This window comes from Equus caballus, chromosome 1 (genome assembly GCF_041296265.1).
Source record: "Equus caballus isolate H_3958 breed thoroughbred chromosome 1, TB-T2T, whole genome shotgun sequence".
Lineage (NCBI taxonomy): Eukaryota > Metazoa > Chordata > Mammalia > Perissodactyla > Equidae > Equus > Equus caballus.
This window is the reverse complement of record NC_091684.1, coordinates 7,671,727-7,691,282: the sequence shown is the minus strand read 5'-3', so window position 1 is coordinate 7,691,282 and position 19,556 is coordinate 7,671,727. Positions and strand designations below refer to the sequence as shown.

General features: G+C 40.9%; 1 protein-coding gene across 1 annotated transcript in view; it reads right to left on the bottom strand.

Annotated features, from left to right (window-relative positions):
• Window positions 1–19,556, bottom strand: part of ADAM12 (ADAM metallopeptidase domain 12) — a 335,115-nt gene that overhangs the window by 247,288 nt on the left and 68,271 nt on the right. The window lies entirely within an intron of this gene.

Sequence of the window (19,556 nt, the reverse complement as noted above, 5' to 3'; positions counted from 1 at the left end):
GTTAAGGTTTCTTAGCGGCTTAAAATGAGCCAGGTGGAGGAGAGTCGGGTCCTCAGGTGGAACTAGCACCACCAGCTCCAGAGCCTGGGCTCTCACCAGCCAGCATTGCATGACTGCTGCAAGCGCAGTCTCCGTCTTGTTCAAACATCAGCAGCAGCCACACTGAATTGGTGCTGCTGACTTCAGTTGTATCGGCTTTGTCTGCCTTTGCTCTGCAAATTCTTTTGGTTTCATGCTCGTATAAGAGATATGAGAATAAGAGGTTTATACATAGTTTTCTAATATTCTGTATTCAAAAGGCACTCTCGTAACTCCAGCGTTCAGGACACTTTCACAACACAGCCAGCATCTCAGCTACTCTAGGAATTAACTAACCACGTGCTACTACATTTTAAGAGCAATTGGATTGTAAGCTCCGATGTCCAACACAAAAATAATTAGTTAAAATGAAATAAAATTTAGACAAAAAACACAACAACTGAAGGTCCCAAGAGTTTTGGGAGAATGTAAACCGTGCATTAAGTAATGCCATATTACTGGGGCAGAATCATGAAGGGGAAAGGCGATTCACTTTATTTTTAGGGCAGCCCTTTGCACATCTTTTCGTAATTTCCTATATCTAACATGGTAGCCATTAGCCACACATGGCTATTTAAATTTAAATTAATTAAAATGAACACAAAGTTGAAAATTAGTTCATCAGTCACACTGGACGCATTTCAAGGCTCAGAAGCAACATGTGGTTAGTGGCTACCACCACTGGACAGCACAGACGCAGAACATTTCCATCCTCATGGAAAGTTCACAGAAATTTCCACCTTCATTGGACACCTCTGAGTCAGTAACAGAGATCTAAAACTTGCATCACCAACTGCTGCCTGATTAATAGACTATTTTAAATATTGGTGCCTTTTGGGGGTAACATTAGGTGCAGAGTCAAGTTTTTGTGTGTGTGTGTGCTTCCAGAAGGCTCTTCTCAATTCTAATTGATGAGTGATATTATTTAAGTACTCAAGCTTGAGTGTTAAACAGTTAAATTTCCATATACAGGAAACACTTATGTATATTTTCTGGATTTAAACAGGTCTTGTTTTTGGATTCATTCTAGCAAATGACTACACAAACATCTAGCGATCCTGGAGAGACCACACTTCTTAATTGATATACTTTCATGCTGTCTGGTGTTTATAAGAATTGTATGGATTTATGAGTGTTTGCTGAACTTCTAAAATTAATATTACTATTCCTATTAATTAAACACACATCACTTCTTTTGATTTTTAATACAGTGTGTCAAAGTGTTTCTAAGCCTTGTATTTGCTTTTGTCCTTCACAGAGACTTTTACCTAAATTTGCCTATACTTTCTAACGCTTGGCTTTAACTACAAACACTTAAAGAATGTTCTCTCCAGGGTTTGCAATTTGCATCCATTAATTATATCTTAGAAAAATATTATTATGTTTATAATCAAATATTAGAAAAATGTCTCAATATTCTGTCAAGATATGCCCCAACAGCATATGCAAGTATAAGTATATATATTTGTATGTGTTTATATATGTGTGTGTGTAAATAACTTAGGTTAATCACAAATTGTGTTTGCCTAAGATGTTGAGAGATGTATCACTCTTTTAAAGAGAAATCCTGACTCTCATATTTGTGAAAAAAATATTTGCAGCACTCTTTATTTGCCCCCAAAGAACTGAGCTAGTTTAAACATTAACATTTGTCCTAATTCCACGTAAAGTCCCCACAGGAGCTGTTATAACATTCCAATGTCAACATCTTTCAAACAAATACATTTTCCCCAGGGAGGCAAAATGATCTTTATCTGTGTGTCTTAGTGGAGATCTGAATGGCGCAGGAGAAATCAATGGGGAAGAACAGAGAGTTTTTTTTAATTCAAAACCACTAATTGCATTAGACTTCTTAGTTTAAAAGCAGGTATTCATTCCATTTTCTTTTGATTTTTATATGTTGGAGATAATGAACTAGGGCTGGTTAAATACAGCATTCTTTTTCTTAAAAATAATATATTGATCACTCTAATGGAACTATGTCTGTTACTGAATGCTTACAGAACTGCATTTTCTGAATAAATCAATTAAGTGCTAATCAATAGGTCGGAAATGTTTTGGCGGTCACTAGAATTCTATTTTTTTAATTGGGAAAAGTACATCCAGAGAGTATATAAAATATATAATTTAAAAAACAACAATAAAATAATCATTAGGATATCTATCACCCAGCTGAAAAATCAAAATATTACCAGAATCTTAGAAGCGTCCTGTGTTAGCTGGCTAGGGCTGCCATAACAAAATACCACCGACTGGGTATTTTAAGCAACAGAAATTTATTTTTTCATATTTCTGGAAGCTAGAAGTCCAAGATCTAGGTGTCGGCAGGTTTGGTTTCTTCTGAGGCCTCTCTTTTTGTATATTCCTCATAGAAATGAGCTTGGGTAGGCTTCCCCAGGCAGGTCTGCAAAGGAAGTCTCCAGCCACCACCCTGTTGCCCGTTGCTTGGACCCTCAGCTGCCCTGTTCACCCTCTGAGATCTCCCACAATGCACTTGGCCAGCACATCCTACTTAACTGGAAGTATAAGCAGATGTTTAGAAAGTGATTTATTGATTAGCTACAGTTTTTTTCTTCTCAGCGCTGTGTTGTGCTGCCCTTCTTTAATTTGTATAATTGGGAGATCACCCAAACTTGAATTTAAATTATTTCATTCATGATGGGTGCAAAATATCTCAAGTTAATAAATGTAGCTTTTCATGGATACAAAGATGTTACAACTTTTTTTTTCCCTCCGTCGGATAGAATGATACATAGCATCATCTCCCTGGTGTTTCTATGTCCTTAAAGAGTAGCCGATTTTCAATGACTTGGAAAAATCCGAACTTGACCATGAAGTTAAAATAAGGTGGCAGGTTGGCAGGAGGAAGAGAATTACATGAAAAAACTAAGATGTGAGGTCAATAGCCAAGTTCACTCCCATCATGACTTCCAGGTTATCCTCTCAAAGACGATGGTGGGCGCTGAGCCAAAGTCATTCATTTCAACCGTCGATACTGGAAGCACAGAGGGATCTGATTTTTCAAACAGAACAACAATATTAAAATATCTCATTCAAGGGACTCTGAAGTGACTAGACCCCTCTCCAGTACTAAATAAATGCTTCAGACTGCAGCCCTGGCACTCATGGGGCACGAGGGAGTCATTTATTGCTATGAATATTTAGAGGCAATCTTGATTACCACTTTAATATTAGTGTGCTGGTTCCACAGTCAGGAAGATATGTGCACTGTAGAACTGAGAAAGGACAAAATTGAATTAACTGCAGAATAACACAGTAAGGAATGAAGGCATTGCAGCACTGTAATGGGGTGTCCCTTGCTTGAGCCTTTCAGTTACTACATAAATGATGATAATGTTTATTCATGAGTTTTGATAATTTTTTCTGATGGAAGATTGACATTAGCAAATGCTTTGCTAAATCGTGCAGAATAGCACATATTAACCTCGAGTAAAAACTGCTTTTGAAATATATACAATGTAGTTTTTAAGGATTTTCTGTATTAAAATGAAGGATTACTTTTAGTACAGACTCTTCTTACCGTATTTGCGACATGACGGGTTTACAGATGCTCAGCCCACGTCTCCCTTCCCAGCATGAAAAGGCATGACCCCATCGCCCTCCACAAGGCGATGCTCTGAGCTCAAGTTCTGCATCCTGTGGCTGCTGGTATGCTCACTAACGCTTAAATTTGCATCAGATATTCTAGATTTTCATTTTAGATCACTGTAGCTATAGCATCTTAAAGGCTTACTTATTCATTGGAACATTGGCAGTCTCCCCCCCATGCATTTGTGCTATAGGGTTACAGTGCCTCACGCTCTGCGTCCATCTGTGGACAATTCTGAAGCAGACAGCGGTAACCTGCTCCCTCCTGGAGTTCACAGTTGGGTTGTAAGAGGAGAGTGACAACATGACCTAACAGAAAGCAATCTGGAAAGCACTGCAATGCAGCTTTCTCAAACTTATATCTAAAATTTTTATTTTACTCTCTTCTCCAATCCAATACAACGCTCCTTCTGAAAACCCTTCAATGGTGACCCACTGTACTTGGAATAAAACCATGACCTTTGTACCAGGAAAGGTCTGGCCCTGCCCACCTCTTGGCCTCTCTTGAGCCCTTCTCCTGCCTGCTCCCCAAGCTCCTGATGCACTGCTGAACTGGCCAGGCTCCACTAGCCTCCAGGCCTCTGTGTCTGCCGACCCTCTGCCCAGAAGGTCTTCCCCGGGCTCTCTATGGGGCTTCGCCTCCACGTCTCAGCCTAGATGCCACCTGCTCAGGGAAGCCCCTGCCATCGCAGTGGGCTCTTTGCTCTCACACACCCAGGTCTCTCCTTTCCTGGCCTATTTCCTCATTTGTGATCATTTATTGGTGTGTTTATTTACTTGTTGACTGTCTATCTCCCCTAGTGAAACAGAAACTTCACGAGGGAGGGGAAGTTTATCGCCTTGTTCCACATTCTATTCCCAACACCCAGAACAGGGCCACCTGGAAATATCTGTGGGATGACAGAATACAGGCATGGAGGGGGTAGGAGATGGCAGAAGGAACACTGACCAAGGGGGTAGCGAAGAGACCCCCAAAGCCATTAACAGCACCTCAGGAGGTATGAAAGGGACATCTGGACTGTCCTCCCCAGTCAGAACTATCCCTGAGCAGAAGTCTACGGTCAGTCCCTCTGACCCCAGTGGGCTGCCTGCCTCACACCCGGAGGCTGATGTCCTTAACGGATACAAGTGGGTGTACAGCAGATCACTTCCGAAGGAGCGAGGAATCAGGCCTTTGAGAATGACCTGTGTTCTGACCCTCTGAGGAGAGGAGGCAGGGCTTGCTGGGAGCTGAATTTCTTATATTTATACTTGGGACTGGATAAAAATTTCTAGTGAGCACCCATTCCTAGCCTGGCTCCTGGCACCCTCAGGTCTCTAGAGATGACACCTGCTCCAGGTTCTTTAGATATTAGTGATAAAGAATCCGAAACAGGGCAGAGAGGTACAGAGCGGGCAGCAGGAGGAGGATGGAATGCGATTAAACATAAATCAATGTAAAATACAAGGCCAAGAGCAGTGGGGAGTAGAATAGGGAGAATTAGGAATCAGAGCCATGTCGGGGTGGGGGTGGGGGTGAGGGGAATCAGAGTAGGAGGGATGTGAAGAAGTCCTGTTCTGCCACTTAACGGTTCCTAACTGCCCCAGGCTTGGGGACAGGACCCTCGACTGCATGGTGACCTGGTGGCTGGATGGTGTGGTGAGATCGCGTTGCTGAAACTGGCATCTCACTGGGGCCAAGCTGATACTAGGTCCCACCAGGCTGTGGCCCTAGGTCCTCTACCTCTGCTATCCTCCCATCCTCTTCTGCCTTCAGACGTCTCTATTAGCAGGAAGGGGAGACAAACTCACACAGCTGCCTGCTGGTGGCCCAGGACCATCAGGACGCCTATGGCTAAGGTGGGATTTTCCCATCACCCATGGCCCCGATCAACTCATAAGACCACCCACAGCCTTAGTGCCACGTGCCCATCATCCTACATGGAAGAGGTACCAGCCGCTCATGAATGCACAAAGTCAGTATGGCTTTACCATTGTCAAAGAGGGTTTGTGATGACTGCTATCATGAGGAGCAGGCCTTGGCTGGGTGCCAAGACCCAGATCACTTTAGCATCTTAAAACTACCTCCAACAGCCCAGAAGGCGGCCATTGAGTGCCTGATTGACTTCTAGGAGCATCCTAAATTGGAAGTTTGCAAATGCGTAACAACTCCTCCTCCTTTCACTGCAGAGGAACAATAATTTAAATAAGAAAGAACTATTTCATTTCATCTTGGAAATGTGTTTTTCCATTTAGGAGGCTACACACTGGGAGAGGATTTAGGCTAGAAATCTGTCCACAGGCTGACTGGATGCTGCCACTTGGGCCACGGGATTGCCAGCCAGTCATTTCACTCTGCTGGGCCTAGTTTCCTCACCAGGAAAATGGGGATAACAATACTTTTCCTGCCTATGAATGTGGTTGGCAGAAAAATGGGTCCCCAAAGATGTTCTTGTACGGATCCCTGGAACCTGTGTTAAACCTTACTTGCAAAAAGGGACTTTGCAGCTGTGAATAAGGGTAAAGACCTTGAGACCAGGAGATGACCCTGGATTATTCGGATGGGCCCAACTGTAATCATAAGGGTCTTTCAAAGGAGAGACTCTTTCATTGCTGGGGTCAGATAAATGTGGCATGAGAAGGACTTGATCCACCTTGCTTGTCCTGAAGATGGAGCAAGGGAGCCCTGAACCAAGAAACATGGTGGCCTTTAGAAGGTGGGAATGGCCCTCAACTTACAGCCAGAAAGAACATAGGGACTCTGGCCTACAGCCGTCAGGAGCTGAATTCTGCCAACATCTCAAATGAGCAGGAAACGGATTCTCTCCAAGTGTCTCCACCAAAGAAGGCAGCCCTGCGGACATCTGGAGTTTAACCTGGTGGGATCTGAAGCAGAGAACTCAGCCAAGCCACTGGGCTTCTGATCTGTAGAACTTTGAGATCATAAAGGGGTAGTGTTTCAGCCACTTATGTTGTGATAATTTGTTATAGCAGCAATAGAAAACTGACATAACCAGGAAGATTGTCTATGAGATTCAAATGGTAGAATGTCCGTTTGGAAACCATCATGCACGATGATGAAAATGCATGTTTATTATAGAAATCCAATCACCAACGAAACTGCCACTTCATAGCATGACAGTGACAAAATACCATTTCACTGATTATTTATTGCTGTTTACCCACACTGCAATCCTTTTAGCCTTTTTGTATTTAGATCTAAATGGGCAGGATAAATTAGGTTTTTTAAAGAAAGCTAACAAGTTTTCAAAAAGGAATAGAATCCATTCATTAACTGGGGGCACATCTATGAGTCAGGCACACTCCTTAGGTCAGTCCCTGGGCAGGTGGCTGACGGCAACTTAGCTCTTCTCTTCTTTCATACGGGAAGAGGATGGTACATCTGTATGACCAGTATCAGAGAAGAGGAAGAAGGTTCTAAGAGACCCATGTGGATGCAGCACAAAATATGGGAAAGTACTTCATTTTGATGTGAAATAGACTAAAGGTAGTACTTCCTAAAATCTGCTTACTGATATAATCAGGTACATTAAAATATTAGAAAAGAGCTCAGAACACTGCTTTTTTTTTTTTTCCTTCTTCTTCTCCCCAAAGCCCCCCAGTACATAGTTGCGTATTCCAGTTGTGAGCGCCTCTGGTTGCGCTACGTAGGACGCCGCCTCAGCGTGGCCTGACGAGCGGTGCCATGTCCGCACCCAGGATCCAAACAGGCAAACCCTGGGCCGCTGAAGTGAAGTGTGTGAACTCAACCACTTGGCCACGGGGCTGGCCCCAGAACATTGCTTTTTGGAATGACTTGCCTAAACTTACAAGACATAACTGTAAAATAATATGCACTGTTTATTAACTGGAAAGCTTGGCTTCCAATTCATTTATCTAACTAATTTGATGTCTGAAAACATTCATGTATCATTCTTTTTCTACAAAACCATTTCCAAACTGTCATTCAGAGGAAGTTAACAGCTTAAGTTGCTAGTTTGCTTGCAGGCAAGCTGTCTTCTGGAGAGAGTATCCCACTCATATGTTGACTAAGGGTCATTTATAAAGTATCACTGCAATCTCTCTCAAATAAACATTAGCAGAATGCAATAATCCCCTTAAAAAGTAATCCTGCTATTGATCACAGAGGCACTGCCAAGTCACTGTGGACTAACTGAAGCCTAGTGCAAACAAGTTTTTCTGTTACAAACAGAATTACAGCTAATTGCTAGCTTTGTATAAAACATACTCCAGTTGCTCCATGAAAACTCATGCTGAAAGTCTCCCAGAGATCTACGAGAATTCACATTTCACAACTTCACACAAAAGTTGGAGTACGACCATCACCAGCTTTTTCTATCGCTTGCCTGTCACACTATTTCTTGGGGTGTTTCAGTCTCCAGAATCAGGAGGGAGGAAGAGGGGGAGCCAGCTGGGGCTGGAGGGGCAGCTCCATCCCGAGTTAGGAGAATGGAGCCCAAGGAGAACGGTGCTGCAGGTGGGGACAGACGCAGCCTCACAAGTGAGGATTCAAGAAGAGCAGGTGAGCCAGAATGGCTGTAATTAACAAGACGAGAAATAACGCGTGTTGGAGGATGTGGAGAAGAGGGAACCCTCGTATACCGTTGGTGGGAATGCAAACTGGTGCAGCCACTACGGAAAACAGTATGGAGATTTCTCAAAAAATTAAAAATAGAACTACTATAGGATCCAGCTATTCTACTACTGGGTATTTATCCAAAGAACACGAAATCAACAATTCAAAGAGACTTATGCACCCCTATGTTCATCGAGACATTATTCACAATAGCCAAAATGTGGAAGCAACACAAGTGCCCATCAACAGATGAATGGATAAAGAAGATGTGGTATATATACACGATGGAATACTACTCAGCCATAAAAAAGACAAAATTATGCCATTCGCAAGAACTTGGATGGAACTTGAAGTTATTATGCTAAGTGAAATAAGCCAGACAGAGAAAGACAAACACTGTATGATTTCACTCATACGTGGAAGATAAACACGTTAGACAAGGAGAACAGATTAGTGGTTACCAGCAGGAAAGGGATCGGGGGAGGGTGCAAGAGGTAAAGGAGCACGTATATATGGTGAGGGAGAAAATCTAGACTGTGGTGAGCAATCGGTACAAAAACTCACGTACAACAACGTACATCTGAAATTTACACAATGTTATAAGTCAAGATGACCTCATAAAATAATTAAATAAGAAAAAGAAAGAAGAGCAAATGAAGGACTCAAGTGGCCTCTCAGAGCCGCCCGTGGACCCTCGCTCTAGTGGGCTTGCAGGAATTTGCATTCCTTGAGGACATAGTTTTCCACCTTCGCCTAGCTCCGTTTTGGGACAATCAGTACACTCTGCTGAAGGAAAGTTTGAGTTCAATTCTCTTCCTACTAAAATATTAGTAGAATCAACCAGTCATAAATCCAGTGAGACTTATGGAAAACTTTGTCCTCTATGTAGAAGATTCCCAATTCCAAATCTCTAGCTTTCAGCCTCTCTCTTGAGCTACCATGTGTGACACAAATGCCCCATAAGACATGTCCAGCAGGTATCCTACCAGCAATCCAAATGCCGCAGGGTTTAAAACACTCTCACCATGTTTTATATCTCCCCTACATCTTCCCCAAGTGCATTCATTGTCCTGTGACCCCCTTCTTTTCCCTATTGTCATCATCATCGTTTTTGACCACATTCATACCATCTTCTGACTCTTTCCTTTCTCTCAGTCCCATGTTGAATTAGTGGTCAAGCTCTGTGGACATCTCCTCTGGATTATCTCTGGAATTGTTTCTATTTCTGCTGCGTGGTCCTCATCCCAGCTCTCCTGAGGCCACTCTCTCACCAACCAGTTTTATCCATTGTTCCCTGAGCTGTTTGACGAATGCAGGGCTCCAGTGACACTTCTCCCCTTCATCTTGGGTATGAAACAGAGTTTTCTCAGCATCCTCTCCTCCTCAGTCTGCCCACTCTCCCTCCACCCCTATTCACTGTTCTAGAGAAGAGTTGACAAATATTTTCTGTAAAGGGCCAGATAATAAATATTTTAAGCTTTGTGGGCCATACGGTCTCTGCCATGATTGTTCAACTCTGCTGTTGCAGCACAAAGACAGTCAGAGATAATACATAAATGCATGAGCGTGGCTGTGTGCCAATAAAACCTTATCTATGGACACTGAAATTTGAATTTCATATAATTTTTTGAATCACGAAATATTATTTTTCTCTTCATTTTTTCACAGTCACTAAAAAATGTAAAAAAACATTCTCAAACTTTAATGGGCATCAAAATCACTTAGAAGGCTTGTTGAAACACAGATTGTGGGGCCCACAGTTTCTTATTCAGTAGGTCTGGGAAGGGGCACAGGCATCTGTAATTCTAACAAGTTCCCAGGTGATGCTGATGCTGCTGGTCCAGGAACCATATTTTCGGAATCATTGTGCTGGACCAAGTTTCACAGGGTTGCAATTCATGAACTTTGTTCAGCCTGCAGCTATCGTTGGTTTGGGCCCAAAGTGTCTGCCACCCAGTGTTGTCAATTTGATTTAGTTGCTAACATCTAAAACTCAGGGGAATCTCGGACATATCTGGACGCGCAGCTTCTCGGAGAAGAAACACATCAGAAAAATGGCAACCCTGGTCTTGCACTTCTGATGGCAACAATTGGCTAAAACTGAATAGAAGCGGCCAGTTCTTCCAGCCCCACAGTGCCCTGGCGTATGGGCACACGAAGGGTAAGGGACAAAAGTTATCCGTCACCTTATGCCTGGCCAGCTTCACTTGTTTGTAACACCAGCCTGGCCCCTGGAAGCATTTGAATTCACAATCTCTGGTCTAAAGTCAAGTAGGATGATGATAAATAAACCTGGAAGGAATAGATGAGCACACCTTTCCTTCTCTTGACCCCTCTTCTGCTTACTACTTACTGTCCATTCCTTAAGGGACGCTGAGATGCTCCTGACCTTGGAGGCCATCCAAGATGGCTCAGGTAGACCTCTCCCTTCTCTCTCTGCACTTTATGCTGCCTTCCACATTCTGCCTGCAGTGCAGTTCATTCTGTTCACGCTGTATACACACTGGGCTGCAAGCGCTCCTTGAAGCCTTAGCCAACCTGAAGTCCTGCTGAAAAATATTTTATTTGCAACAATTTCAAAGAGAATAGTTCCGAAAGATTTCAGATGAGTTACTAGCTAGAAGACATTTTGTATAAACAAAATTGTGTGTGTATGGATTTTTCTTAAGTATAAAACAGGACCTTACCTAAAGGTGCACGAAAATAAGTAAATATAAAAATGGTTGCATGGTCGTCAAGTTTAAATGAAAGGTTTCCCTGCTAATTCTTCATAAACAGAAAGTCCAGACTTTAGTGGAAGAGAAAAGAAGTGGTCAATTAAGCCCATCAGTAGCTTTACCCCAAATTAGAACTTGGCTTTTCATTATAGCCTCCTCTCCCTCCCCGCAAATACATTAGGATTACACAGACCTGGAGTCAAACCCAAGCTCCGTGATTTACTGCCTCTGTGACTCAGTCACTGTTAGCCTCTCTGAGCCCCCGTTTCCTCACTCGTAAATCATAATCATACCAGCTGGGAGGATTAAATGGCACGGTTCATATCAACAATTGGACAGGGCTGGCACATAGGAAGCACTTGATGTGAATGATAGAAAGGATCCTATCACACTGCCATTCGTGCTGGTCACATCTCTGTTCCTTTTGTGTAAGGATATAATTTTGCCCTCCAGTCCAGCAAAACACTCCCATTCTTACAATCTAGTTTCCATTTTGTTGCAAACCATAACATCTTATCACAAAAACACACATACACACACATATTTATTTCTGTTCTTCTATTGGAATTGTTGAAAATAAAGGAATTACTCATAAGAACCTTACCCAAACTGTCAATCATAGTTATCTGATTGAGAAAAGAAAGGTTAATAAATCCCTTCTCCATAACAGGGGACTCTATTCCTCACCACAAAAACATAAACACACTCCTGCCCCCATGTCACTGGCACATTTTTTGGCCTATCCTAGAAGGATGCTGTTTGTAAAGAAAAATAAAATGAAGAAAACCAGGGGATGTGGAGTGGTCAGAAGGCAAGTCGATATCTTCATCTGACAAGAAAAGCTGAAAACAAGCCACTGTGATGAAGCATTGAACAACAGGGAAACACAGAAACCCAGCTGCACTCCAAGGGTAAATCATGCATCTACACTTGGCGTCTGCTACAAACAATTCAAACTCCTGGCAGGTAGCTTTCATGAAAAGCAGTTGCTAGAGAGAACAGTAGGCTCATATCCTTCCCTGTTTGTGGGGACCATCAGGAATTTGTGCCAAAAATTTTCTAAAAAAATAAAATGCTTGGTAGGTAACTGCCTGTTCCTTATTTTTAAATGTCCTGTTGAAGAGAACTATATTTTTCAAAGTCATGCAAAGTCATCATTTCCTCCCCCAAACATATCTTTTGTAGGGGTTACATACTCTGTTCCTTCAACTGTTTTCTACCTGCTGTGGTTATAGACCATGCTAGACCTGCTTAGCTATTTTTTTTTAATTGAACCAGAAGACTTGTTATTTTACTTATTGATTTATCTTATGAGTTTTGGCCCACAGTTCCAACTTACTGAGAATTTTTAAGAACATGATTTTTTTGGCCAACCTGGTAGCTACCTGGTACCATGCCAGGCTTATTAAAGTTTGAGATGCTGATGTTGGTGAGATGCCAAGAAATGTATACTTTCATGAACAGGTGGTACAAGTGTAAACTGATGCAGCCTTCCACGAGGCAATTTAGAAATAGTTATCATTCCCAAAAATTCATCTAAAGGAAATAGCCAGAAAGGTATGCACAGATATAAGCAGAGAGACATTTAGCATAGTTCATATTGAAAAGTCAGAAAATACCTATATGCCCACCCCAATGCAATGGTTAGAAAAAAGACACCAGAACCACATGATATGATATTCATAGTCATTAAGCTGACGGTACAAAAATGGAGGCATTCTGCTTTTGGTAATGATAGTCTGGGTAATTTGGACTCATCCTTCCACTGAAAACAACGAGAAAAGCTGAAAAAAAATGTAAGCATTCTATTTGAAGGCAAGGTAGATTTTCCGAAGTCAAGAAGAATTATGGGACCATGAGCCAAGTAGAGCAGGAAACCCAAGTGTGAACCCAGAATTGCAGGTTAACTTTCCCACTCAAAGCACCGGCAGATATTAGAAGAGGCAGTTGAGAGGCTGAAAACTTCAGCAGAACTTTCAACAGACTCACACGGCTAAGGGGACAAAAATTGGATATCAGAGTCTGCTAAGAGGCAGTATTGATAACTCCCCACTCCGGACTTTGGGCTGGGATCTCTAAATGCTAAACACTAGGAGAAAGAGTGAATCAGAAGTAGACTAGCTCTCATAGAGAACTATGAAACCAACTCAGTCCCTGATCACATGTGCCTCTTGCTTAGGCACGAGCCATATAACATCAGTGTCTCAAAGTATCTTTAAGCTTTTCATATACAATGTCTGACATTCAAAAAATAACCATGCGTAAGTGGACGCCAAGAAGATGAGACTGAAATGCAGGAGAAACAATAGAAACTGATCTGTAGGAGATCCAGTTAACAGAGTTAACAGAAACAGACTTTAAAATGACTGCGCTTAATATGTTCAAGAAATTAAAAAACAAAAATTTCAGCAGAGAACTAGAACCACATAGATACTCCAGAGCTGGAAAATACAACTCAAGGAATGGGTTCAACAGCAGTTTAAACATAGCTGAAGAGAGAAACAGGGAAGTGGAAAATAGGTCCAAAGAAAATATGCAGGACTAAAGCGTAAAGAGATGAAAGGAAGGAAAACTTAGAAAAGAGCTTAAGAGACATATGGGATATGGTGAAAGGTCTATGCATGTGCAATCAGAGACACAGAAGAAGAGACAAGAGAAAACACAGCAGAAGCAATATTTGAAGAGAACATAACTAGGAACTTCTCTAAACTGGCAAAAGACATCAAGAACCACATTTTAAAATGTTATGAATCCCAAGCACTATACATAGAAAGAAAAAACACACCTAGACCTAACAGAGTAAAATTTCTGAGAAACAGAGATGAACAAAAAAAGATAAATAAAATAAAGATGTAATATCTTAAAAGGAGCAACAATAATTGACAGACTGACATCACAGAAAACAATGGAATATATTAAAAGTAATTAAAGAAAATAATTTCCACCTAGAGTTCTATATCTTTTGAAATATTCTTCAAAATTGAAGGTGAAATAAAGATATTTTCAGACAGACAAAAATTGAGAACTCATAAGCAACAGATTGCATTAAAGGAATACTAAGGGCTTTTCTTCAGGCAAAAGGAAAATTACACCCTTGACAATCGCTTGGAGATGCACAAAGGAATAAAGAGGTAAGATTAACATGTGGGAACATCTAAATAAATATTAAAGGCATGATACAACAATAATAAGAGAGATGGGAAGTAAATATGACCCAATGAATGAGTTTAAACACAGCCCATGTCCACTTTAAATTCCTTCATCTTCCATGACATAATTTTTAACTGGAAGATGACTCCATGAGCTCAGGCCATGGTGTTCTTACCTGGAACTTCAGTCACTAGAGATATAGTCCAGATTTCTTCTGGCTACATCCATTTCTTCATTTTCACTCATTTATTCAACAAATCTGTTGAGTACCTATTTGGTGCCAGGCACTGTGTAGGGTACTGGGACCACAAAGATGAAGACACCCATTTTAAAGGTGAAGAAGAAAAACTCTGGGAGATTAAGCAACTTGTCCAAGGTCAGCTGGCTCCTAAGTGGCAGAGCTATACTCCAGATACGTTTTCTTGCCACGGATTTTTACTAAGCAATGCTGACTCCCAATAAAAAATAACACTTATATGAATGCTCAGCTATAATTTATCCATATTATTCTCTCTCTCTAACGTTTTATTGCCATTACCTCTCAGCTTCTTTCTCTCACATCCCTATATCACTGTCACTCTCTTTACCATCTCCAAATTATTCCCTTTAACTCACTTTCCTATTCTCTGTGCCTTGATAGCATAAACTATCTTGAATTCATTCATGAAATGTACAACCTTCTATTTCTTAAGATGTTAGCATGCAGCATTCTGCATTTGGAAGAATCCCATTGGGATTTCCAACCATTTAATGCTATAAATCACACACAGCTGTTGTCCTCTCACCCTGGCCAAGAGCTGGGGTCAGGATCAAAAGTAAAGCTCCAAGGTGGCCCAGGAAAGAAGGAAGGAGGCTGCTGCTTCCTTCCACCTGCCTGACTCCATCCCACCTGACAGAACCTTGGTGCTGGTGCCCCAGTAATGCAAAGAGGGAGAAGCCAGTCCTGATGCTATCAATGGGGCTCCTTCCTGCTTCCCCACTGCCAAATTCAGTACTTCCGAGCTAAGTGTTATCCTCCTTAACTCCGGCAATAACATCTGCATACATCTGTACTACAATTTAACAACTTGGAGGGAAAACTTATTTCTATAGAGCAATGATCAATCATGGGTCATATATATATAATTTATGGTCAAGATACATTTTTAGAACACAAATACTGCTTCAACATTTCTGCTGTTAACATAAGACCCAAATTTTATTTACTGCAGAACAAAGCACTTCACTTGTTTTTTTTATTAATAGGAAACACAAAAAACTGACCTGGCTTGAGAATAACATTCTAAACAGAAAAGCAAAAATAACCTCTAATACCTTGATGTGAAAGTCTGCATAGGTTGAGTGTGCAATTCTTTTCACATGTCCACAGATTAAGTGCTGCTCAAACACAAACTGCTAGCATATTCCATGAGGTTCCACAACTATGTCATAATGAAAAAGACCAACTTCTGAGGGGGCCCAAAGATTTCTGTCAACAGGTCTTTTCTGTTCCATCTGCTGAACTAAAAACAAGCATTCAAAACATGCAACTATTTCACTAAGTAGGTTGAAATCAGGCGTTATCATCTGGGTTCATTTGGCTCCCAGAGGACATGTGGCAATGTCTGCAGACATTTTTGATTGTCATGACTGGATGAGGGGTGCTACTGGCACCCAATGGGAAGAGACCAGGGATGCTGTCCAACATCCTGCAATGCACAGGACAGCACAGCCCCCATTCCAGCAAAGAATTATCCAGTACAAAATGTTAATAGTGCCATAGTTGAGAAGCCCTAGTTTAAAAGTTTTCTTCATGAATAGCTGTATTTAACCAGATGGTCTATAACTTAGTAAGTACTAACAACCCACTGGCTTACATAACACTCTTCCCTGTTATTTTATTTATGTATGCAAACAGATGTATTATGTATTTTTTAAGACCACCTTTGAATGGGAGAAAATTTGCCGAAAGATAACTACATTCAATCTATGTCAGTGTGAACGTAGTTTCACTCAGCCCCAGAAATGATGGCACATTAGAGAAAAGGTTAATGTGTATTTAATCGGGGGAGGTTTTCCAGAAGAGATAGGTCTTCAGTTCTCACTTAAAAGAAGATCAGAGCGCAATGGTGGGAGGAAAGGAGAACTTTCATGTTTCTGAGTTAAACGTGCAAAAACTTGGAGATAGGCAAAAGGAACATGGTGGCAAGGAGCGGAAGGTCCAGAAAGCTGGAACGGTGGATTCTGGGTGGGGGGTGTACTTATTTGAGATTAAGGCTCGTAGGGTGTGACCACTGGCAGGAAGCTTTGAAGGCAATCATCAGAAGTTAGTATTTAACCCTGAGCAATGGAAAGGCAGGGACCATGATGAGTCCACCGAGAATACTCACAAGATAAAAACACATTGGTCAAAAAAAACCCCCAAAACCCACAGTGGTCTACTCTCCTCTCATCCAAGTGGATGACGCAGCCCTTTGCAAACACTTATGTTTTTCATAATTTCAAGGCACGGTTAATACTCTGCCTCCTTAATCCTAGTTTATACTCCGTGACTGGGGCCTAATCACTTAATCTTGTTGAAATTTAAGGAACATACACGGGTAGGATGTATCATGACCATGGGACAGCTTGAGCCACTTAAGAAAAATTTCAAGTCCAAATAGTGTACAAAAACATCCTAGCCTTATCTAAAATTTCGACATCCTCTGGAGAAGCAACAATCTGTAGTGTGTTCTCCAGAGGGATTCTCAGGGTCATCCAATTCTGATGCTTAAATCAAATAATCATTTGGCTTAATTCTCTTATTATTCCTCAAACCCTATCCCACCCCACACCCCCAACCCCAAGCTTTCATCATTCCAAACTGTTCATTCGGCTTCACCGTTTTTGTTTTCTGTGCCAAACTCTCTAAGTTCAGCCTTCAGTCTTCAACCTATCCTACAAGACGAAGGCTCAGATCAAACCCTCGCTAACTCGTTATTGTGATTACAGATGTACTTCTGGATCTGTGAGCCTTTTGTATGTGATCTGACGGAGTTTGGGCTGAAAATAGAAAGTCAGCAGTTTTTGGAAAGTAATTGGTCTTTTATGATATTTTGAACATGATAAATGAGTTTCAGCAAAAACAGAAATTATTATGATAAGAAAGAACACAGATAGATGGGAAGAATTCACCCCTTGGATGAGGACACTTAGGATAATGAGTAGGTCCCAAGGCACAGGAGGGTGGAAGGGGTCTTAAGAGTTTCAAATGATCTCTATAAATTTAAAATAGTCTCCTAAAGTAGTCTCCTGTCTAAAGCCAGTTTGTACTCAGTTGTTTTTAAAAAGAAAATCTCCAATGGAGAGGATTCTGTGTTATGCTAAATTATAAATCTCCACTGAAAAATAGCTTTCAGAAAGAAAGAAAAAGGTTCTTCAAATAGGCTATAAATACCATTAGCAAAGAATACATCTTGCCAGAATTATAAATACCTGAATTGAATGTATTTTTGAGGCAGTACGGTAAAATCCTCATTACTTCCAATTTCTACTAGTTGAACACAATGGCTGTGATGCTAGAGAAGAGGTGACCCTTACAAGAGAGGAGGAAAGAGAGAGGTGACACACCTATGAAACAGGCTGGACAGAGAGGATAGAAGAAGAATATAAGCCAAGGAAGGTATGAAGTGGAAAGCTGGGCACCCGGGAGGACACTGATGCCTGGGCAAAAACAAGGGAGGGGAGAGAGAGGGCTGATTTGACACCTTTTTGCATTTTATGTGTTAAACATTTTTACTTCTGTGACATTAATGTTTCTTCAAGTGAAGTGTGACCCGTCCTGTTTCAGGAAGCACAGATATTCCTTTTCACACGTTGGCTGGTAAATTCCCCATTCATCACAGTGTGCTTCTCATTCTTTTGGTATTTCCAGTTGCTCCTACTAACCTAGGTACGTCACTAATACAACAACAGCTGTTTTTATTGCTGCTGTCATTGTGTTGGGAAAGTACAAACATGTTTGTATAGCTTTTCTAAGCAAAATTGTCATTTTCTCTTTTATTAAGTTGGTCTCTCGTGATTAGTGGATTCAGTTAAATAGCTGTAGAAATTTGATTAGGAAGAATAATGTAACAACCTATACAGGGGTCCCAGGCCATTTCCCAAGACAGGTCATTAAATTATTTCCTAAGAGTCACATAGAGCACTTTTCCCTCAAGATACTCATTCAGAGCAGTTAAGAAGGTCTTACCCTATTCCTAGCTCTTGGAGATTTTTTGAGGTGAGGTATTACGCTTTGAACAAAACCAGGGACTATGGTAAAGGGAGATTACTGCTGCATAGCAGGACAGGGAAACAAGCAATATGTTTGAATCTTGGCCTACCCACACACATGCTTTGAGACTGACTAACCATACATAGCGAAACCTCTTTACTCATGGTGCCTTAGGCCTCTTAATTCACTGCAAGGTAATGCCTCACCTTGCTTCTCCTAACCGTGAGACCACCAGCACGTTATGCCTCAAATTGGCTGGTTCATGGAAGGGTGAAGATCCTAAGCTAACGGTATTTTAAAATTTTCCCTCTATGGTATAATACTATTTAACAGTAGGCTATAAATAAGCCGAATAAGCCAATTTCACAGCCTTTCTCAATCTGACTTCCTCCAGAGATTAAGGTGTAACGCCTTAAGCCATTCTTACACGTGATGAAATAGCTTCTTTCCTATACATTTAAGTGGTACTGGTTATGTATCATTCTTGGGAGAACCAAGAAAATAGACACTCAAATCATTTTTTTGTCTTCTCTGGTTCAGATGAGAAGCTCTGATTAAGAAAGGCTATGCCTCATACAAGCACACTCAACTAATGAAGACAGAGACAATAGGGTAGAAAAATGGAATGCTAAAAAACAGAAACAAACAAAATCCTACATTAATCCAAAACAAAGTAAGAAAAAATGGACAAAAACAGATGGAGAAGTAGAACATAAATAGCAAACACTTCAGTAGAGCTAACTCTATCAATAATTACATTAAGTATAAATGGTCTAAACACTCTGAAATAAAAAGCAGGTGGTCAGACCGTGTTAAAAAGCAAGACTTTAACTATATGCTCTCAGCAAGAAATCCACTTTAAATATAAAGAAGCAGATAGGTTAAAAGTGAAAGGATGGAAAACAATAGACTATAGAAAATGAAATACTATTTGATAAATTGAACTTCAAATTTTAAAAATTCTGTTCATTGAAAGAAATCACTATGACAATATGAAGTTAAGTCACAACATGGGAGAAAATATTTGCAATAAAAAGGATTTGTATCCAGACTATATAAAGAACTGTTACCACTCAAGAAGGAGAGCATTTTAAAATGGGCAAAACTTTTTGAAAAATATTTACCCCCTCCCCGAAGAAAAGAGATTTGAATAGCCAATAAGTGTATGTAAACACGGTCAGTCTCATTAGGT